General features: G+C 43.5%; 1 long non-coding RNA gene across 1 annotated transcript; it reads left to right on the top strand.

Annotated features, from left to right (window-relative positions):
• Positions 1-2806: 2806 nt before the first annotated feature.
• Positions 2807-4491, top strand: LOC130197061 (uncharacterized). Its single transcript, XR_008832370.1, has 6 exons — positions 2807-2949; positions 3158-3275; positions 3495-3633; positions 3954-4026; positions 4123-4279; positions 4391-4491. It is a non-coding gene; the product is annotated as an uncharacterized LOC130197061 (long non-coding RNA).
• The last annotated feature ends 2994 nt before the right edge of the window (positions 4492-7485 follow it).

Below are 7485 nucleotides of genomic sequence, written 5' to 3'. Positions count from 1 at the left end.
AATGCTCCCTGAAGGAAACACGATGATCACCTGGCACAATATTACGATATATATTGAATCATCAGCTCGCCGCTCCTCCTGGTGACGATGTCGTGTTGGATGGGCGGGAAAGCTCCGGACTCCTCCTGTCCACCTCCACCTGTAGACCAAGCTCAGGGCCCTGCAAAAAGCACACACATGAGTCCCACATCGGCCTTGACGAAGAAAAAGCCCAAAGTGTGAAGTCCAAATCCAACACACCTCCTCCTCCCCACGCAGGTGGCGTCATCAGCAGTCTGTGGATCCACAATGTATTTAAAACTATTCCTGCAGATGATAAGAACATGATGTGTTGAGGACATGTTTTCTTTCGTGAACTTTTCTTCTGGCTCATCACTAGGGCCATATCGAGGAAGTTGTTTCAACTTCCCTCAGTGACCACTCGGAGGACTCCTCCGGAGTCCTGACCAAGCCGGACCTCGCCCTGCCCCGGTTCATCCAGCTGGGTCTACGTGGATGAGCCCCTCCCTCCAGTAGGATGCAACGCTTTTTTATGTGTGGTTTACTCACCAGAGTTGGAAGAGCAAACCTAATCTCTAATCCGTAATTATATCCTGAACAACCTTGTTGATGACGTGATGATCATAGGTGAGTATGGACATTCAGATGCACTTCACTGGGGGTAGCCACAGGGTGGCCCGCTTGTCGTGGTTCAGCCATTCCTGACCTGTAAAGGCTCTATTAAGAAGCCTATTAATGAAATAGACCTCATGTCCAATTTTATATTACTCTCTGTCTTGCTTGGTTTTATCTTCCTCTACCCACCTCTCCTCTCTCTCTCTCTCTCTATTTCCAGGAGCTGTCAGAGTACCTGTGTTCCCATTGGGACACAGGTGTGCGATTCTTACGTGAATGTTCTTGAAGACGAGTGCATCGGCTGAGCTCACAACCGCTCATGGGTTCACCTTCACCTCTTCAACATCAGGTATTCTTTTGAAGGAGCGTGAACATGGTTTATTTTAAGAAAACCCTATCATTTTACCGCAGCTGGATTTCAAGCATGAAGATCAATAATATATACAAGATAAATCCATTCTCCAGCTTGGCCTTATACACCTTTGCAGAGCCCGACTTTTTTGTTAGTTATATTCAATCAATCATTTTGTATCCTTTTAATACTAGGGTTTTGTCATTTTACAGCTTAGATGGATATGGATGAATGGATAAAATGGACGGATGGATGGATGGATGGATGGATGCGTCGTGGAGCGGATGGATGAAATTGGACGGATGGATGGATATTTTGGATGGATGTGATGGATTTGTAGCAGCAGCAAACAAGGTTACAATATATACACACACTAAAATAAATTAAAATAGCAGAGCAAGACGATTTTAAATTTCTAAGAAAATACAAAGTATATGCGGTGTATATTAGTGAGTATAAGTATATAAAGTGAAAGCGGTGCAAAGTAGAGTTATTGATGTTGATTCAATTTTGAGGAGGATCTGGTATCTGGATCTTCGGATGCAGAATGGAAGTTGAGTGTTTAGTAATTAGCCTCTGAATATAGTAACTACATAGATACAGCTGAATGTGACACCATAAGGTTTAGAGGACAACATCTCACCTGTATTTATCCATAGAGAGGAGTACAAGCATTACATGGGCATCCGGACTTGAAGCAGGAGTTAGTCTGTCTCACTCTGGCAGAAGTGACTCAACAGCATCCTGATGGACCTAAGGAGAGAGGATGGAGGAGACTAAAGCAGAGCTGCATCTGAGGCTGGACATTGAGGACAGTTCATAACATAATACAATGCAAATATTCTTCAACTGATCATGCTGACCCGCTTAAAACAATGAAAATATTACTAAATATCATGGAGGGCTTGTTCTGATCTCTGTACAGGAGCTGGGCGTGAACGTCCTAATGGGACATTAGGCAAGCGTGAGGAGGATAGACGAGAAAGAAAATGGCAGAAGCTCATGGGGGCCGGCTGGTTGGAGGAACACACGCCGTATTCTCATCAACCACCACTCTGTCCTCATGCTTTAGGCAACTCCTCTGGTTATGTGGCTTTTCCAATGTAGTCCTTTTAAAGCTCACGCTTCTACACCTCCTGGTACCTTTTCCATCAGCTTCCTTTGGTTGAGTCGCTGCCAAAATGATTTGTGTGTAAGCTGCCTAATGTGTCTTCTACGCTCTTCTGGGTTTTGACTTGCAAAAAAGCGCAATGTTGGATTAATGTATCGTGCAGGTGCAGGTTGGACCGTTTCAAGGACACGTTCCCATTATTCTCAAGGTTCACTATTTGGGCATGTACAGGGAGGTGCTGCTCTGAGCTCCTCCAGGTTGGATTGTATCCCCTGCTGGATTTGAAATAGACGCGTAAGAACCAGGGAGGAGAGGCAAGGAACTTCGGTAGTAATAGCAACTAACTATGTCGCGAAGCGAGATGATAAATAGTTTATGGATAAAAAGAGTGCAGAGAGTGAAATATTGATGTGTTGTTCCCACAGCACTGAAAGCCAGCGGGCAGTGTGAAGTAGTGTCCTGAAATCAGGCCGGACTCACGGTGAGAGGATGTGAGAGAGGACGAGACCGTGAAGGGCAGAAAGCGCGACGATTAACGGTTTTCTCATTTCCTCGTCAGTCCAAATGATCCCCAGCACAAACATATAGTTAGGGCATAAACACTTCCCTCCACGTGTTCTCCTCTCCTCCGCGAGACATCGTGACTCCAGGGCGAAAAAGCCGAGGATTCAAGCTGAATCTGTCCAAGGTCGCTTTGGGCATTCCCAAGAATTTTAAATGTCTTTAAATGTGGAATCGTACCTAAAGACAAAAGAACCAACAAAACATTTTATGAATAATATGCTGATAATCTTTTTATTGTAAACTCTAGCTACCCCATGAGAAACTGATCTCCGACTATGAAGACGCACTCACAGCAATCCGACAATTGGTAATGCTCTTTGTGTGAGAGTTGGCATGAGCATATTATAGAGTTGTATATACATTTATTTATATATATATGTGTATATATCAATGTATTTATAGACTTATATGTATTATTATTTATGTTCTATATATACATATATATATTAAAACAATTTTTATGATTAATTTATGTATTTGTATTCCTGATGTGTATGGGTTGAATATGTGTGTAGGTGTCAGCTGAAGTCCACCAGGGGGAGACAAAAGAGCAGAAGGAGAAGGCGAAGACTGATATTCAAGAAGTCAGAGACAAAATACATAAAGAATATGCAGCCGCACTGGATCATGAGGGTATGCACACACAGGGATTCAGTAGTTTCTTTATATCCCGATATATTAAACCATCATATGGATGTATTGTCAGTATTCATAGTGGCTCTTTTTTCTAAGAACTGTGCCACATGAGATACATATCACATGTATCCCTGTGTGTATTTTTACATGTACAAAATGAATATGTTTATATAGGGAAGGAGCTAATGCTCATTGTGTGTGTCTGTGTGTATCCAGGGAATGCAGCAAAGGCGCGCCTAGAGCTGGTGAAGGGTCATGGTCTGGTGATGGTGCAGTCCCTGCAGAGCAGAGCAGCACAGACATCGAGCAGCATGGAGAAGTTGCTAGAAACACACAATGCCGCAGAAATGAAGAGGTATGAGACAGTGGGGGGGCGGGGTCACGTGGGATTACGTGTGGTCACGTGGGATTACGTGGGGTTACGTGTCATGTCACAATGCTGCACATGTGTGCGTATATGTATGTGAGCCCCCAGATTTAAACGGTTGGACAAGCGGTGTTCCGGTTAAATCACACAGCTGGAAAGATTTCTAAATGTAATGACAGCCCTTTAAATGCCTATAGTTTGAGAATATTAAAACATGCACCGCTTGTGAAAAACCCTTTTAGTCCCTGAACTAAACGTTGCAGACATGTCTGACGTGTTATCTGCGCCTCCCTTCTTCTTCTCTCTAGTATTGAGCAGCTGTCAGAAGTGGTCGGCCACCACATAGAGGCAGGAGCGAAGCTGCAGAACGAGCTGGTGATGGTACCTCACGGCTTTATAATAGTATTGATTTTTATTTTTGTCTCCTCTACCCCACTCCTCCCATTTTAAGATTCCCTCAAATTCTCTCTCCTGCAGGAATGTGTTGACTTCTACTTGAATGGAGACTGCCACATGGTGGCCAGCCCGGCTCCCCCTCCCCGTCCACCTGCTCTGGAGAAACCCACGAGGTCCACATGAGCCGTCACTCAGCTCGAGTCACTGCAGCGACAGCTTTGCAACGTAGCTCCATCAGGTCCATACGGGGGGGGGGGGGGACAAGCTGCAATGTGATTGGGTCTACTAATCCTGCTCCCCAGCTATCCATCCACCTTAATAGTCCTTTGCCCTTCTTTCGGACTTCCAGGCCTCATGTCCAGCTCTCATTTCCTGGGGCTGCTCATGGATATCATCTCTGTGAACATGGGCAGAAACACCTTGCCCGAGCCCTGGAATAACAAGAATGAAACACAGGTACTCTTCAAGCAACTAAAAACACCAAGCAGAGCAATATAGGTCTATTAAATGTGGTCTCCTAAATATTCGATCTCTGTCATCTAAAGCTGTGTTACTGAATGATTTAATATCAGATAATCACATTGATTTATGTTGCCTAACTGAAACCTGGCTGAGCCATGAAGAATATGTCTGCCTGAATGAATCGACTCCTCCAAGTCATATTAATACTCACATTCCTCGAGGCACCGGTCGAGGAGGTGGAGTAGCAGCCATCTTTGAATCGAGCCTATTAATTAATCCTCAACCAAAATTACACTACACCTCATTTGAAAGCCTTGTTCTTAGTCTTTCACATCCAACCTGGAAAACACTACAGCCAATTCGATTTGTGATTCTGTACCGGCCACCAGGTCCATATTCAGAGTTTATATCTGAATTCTCAGAATTTATATCAAGTTTGGTTCTTAAAACCGATAAAGTTATTATTGTTGGAGATTTTAATATCCATGTGGATGTTGATAATGATTGCCTTAGTGCTGCATTCATCTCCTTGTTGGACTCGATTGGCTTCTGTCAGAGAGTACAGAAACCCACTCACAGCTTTGGCCACACGCTTGATCTTGTTCTTACTTATGGCGTTGACATTGAGCATTTGAGCGTCTTCCCACAGAATCCTCTTCTGTCAGACCACAACGTCATAACTTTTGAATTTATACTACCGAGTGTACTCCGTTAGTCAAAGTTTCTACACTAGATGTCTAACTGATAGTGCTGTAGCTAAATTTAAAGCGATTCCTTCTGTATTTGATTCGATACCACGTCTCAATATAACAGAGGACTCCTGGTCTAACTTTAGTCCGTCCCAGATTGATCATCTTGTTGACAGTGCCATAGGCTCTCTGAGAATGACACTGGACTCGATAGCCCCTCTGAAGAAGAAGACAGTGAGGAAGGAGGTTTGCTCCTGGTATAACCCTCAGACCCGCAAACTGAAGCAAGCGTCACGAAAGCTTGAGCATATGGCGTTCAACTAATCTCGAAGAATCCCGCTTAGTTTGGCGAGATAGTCTTAAAACATATAAGAAGGCCCTCCGTAATGCCAGAGCAGCCTATTACTCATCAATAATAGTAAAAATAAAACAACCCCAGGTTTCTCTTCAGCACTGTAGCCAGGCTGACAGAAGTCACAGCTCTGTGGGCCGAGCATTCCTATAAACCTTAGTGGTAATGACTTTATGAACTTCTTTAATGAAAAGATTTTAACTATTAGGGACAAGATTAATAATCTCTTGCCCATAACCAGTGCCAATCTGTCCTCAAGTGGAATGGCCTTGGAAACCGCTGTATGCCCTGGTGTATATTTGGAGGATTTTCTCCTATCAACCGTGACCAATTATTTTCAACGGTTTCTACTTGAACACGTCTACCTGTCTCTTGGACCCCATCCCGAGGAGGCTGCTTAAAGTTTTGCCTTTAATTGGCGGCTCTCTATTAGATATTATCAATGTGTCTCTGCTAACAGGCCACGTACCACACTCCTTCAAGGTGGCTGTTATTAAACCTCTCCTGAAGAAGCCCACTCTGGATCCAGAGGTATTGGCTAACTACAGACCGATCTCTAACCTCCCTTCCTCTCCAAGATCCTTGAGAAAGTGGTGCAAATCAGTTGTCGACTTTCTACATCATAATAGTTTATTTGAGAAATTTCAATCAGGATTTAGAAAACACCACAGTCCCGAGACGGCACTGGTGATAATTACAAATGACCCCTTAATGGCAGCAGATAAAGGACTCCTCTCTGTCCTGTTACATCACATCATGTTTGTGTGCTTGTGAAAAATCATTTTTCTTTGCTCGCTTTATCTTCCAGCCCAGAGAGCTGACAGATGCTTTGGATGTCAATTTATTTTCTGTGCTTGAATGTTTGGTTTTACAATACATTTAATGTGTTTTTTTAATTTTCCCCCTGATTCCATTGCAAATTTTCTCCTGAAGCTTCCTTGGACATTTTGTGACTGGAAAAAAAAGGGACTATGGGGAAATCTTATCCAGGAATATTAATAGAGAATTTCCAGCAATGCTATCGCTTCGTCTTTGTTGTTTGTTGGACAGAAATGTGTAGAAATTACGAAGTGGATATTGGTCGCTTGAGAGCACTTTGGCGTCTCCACTACGGTGTGAGACGCAGGCCACTCATGGCCAACGGAGACCCTGCGTCCTCCTTTTGCTCTCCGCTCGTGTTTAAGGACACGCCGTTGGCTCGGCTTCCCAAAAGCATCATGATGCCAAGGTCATCCTTCTTGACTTTGTACGCCAGCGGCAACCAGGATGTTTATTTGTTTTCCGAGCCAGGCCCTCGCGAGCCTGTGTGGCAGCCTGTGGTTGTTATTCTTTCTCAGTGCCTCCAGACAACAAGCTATTAAGTAAAAAAACTACTGTGACCGGAATGATGACTAACTTTCATGAATGGCTTCACTGATGCCGGGCAGCAGTCCTCCTTGACTACTGAGGAACGTGTCCATATGAGGGGGTTGACAGAATGATACACCTGTTCGCCTTTTTAGTAAAGAGTTTCGAGATCAGGGGTCACTTCCAGGCCGCGGTGAAGGGCGGATTGTTTTCCTTTGGAGCCTGCTTCCAAAAACAAGCACGGCTTCGGAGAGTAACCTATGAACGCGATGTGTTACATGTTGTTATTATTTTCTTTTTTATATATATACACTACCGTTCAAAAGTTTGGGGTCACTTAGAAATGTCTTTATTTTTCAAAGAAAAGCACTGTTTTTTCAATAAAGATAACATTAATCAAAAATACACTCTATACATTGTTAATGTGGTAAATGACTATTCTAGGTGGAAACGTCTGGTTTCTAATGAAATATCTCCATAGGTGTATAGAGGCCATTTCCATCAACTATCACTCTAGTGTTCTAATGGTACATTGTGTTTGCTAATCCCCTTAGAAGACTAATATCTGATTAGAAAACCCTTGTGCAATTATGT

This window comes from Pseudoliparis swirei, chromosome 7 (assembly GCF_029220125.1).
Source record: "Pseudoliparis swirei isolate HS2019 ecotype Mariana Trench chromosome 7, NWPU_hadal_v1, whole genome shotgun sequence".
NCBI lineage: Eukaryota > Metazoa > Chordata > Actinopteri > Perciformes > Liparidae > Pseudoliparis > Pseudoliparis swirei.
This window is presented reverse-complemented; position numbering and strand designations above follow the sequence as displayed.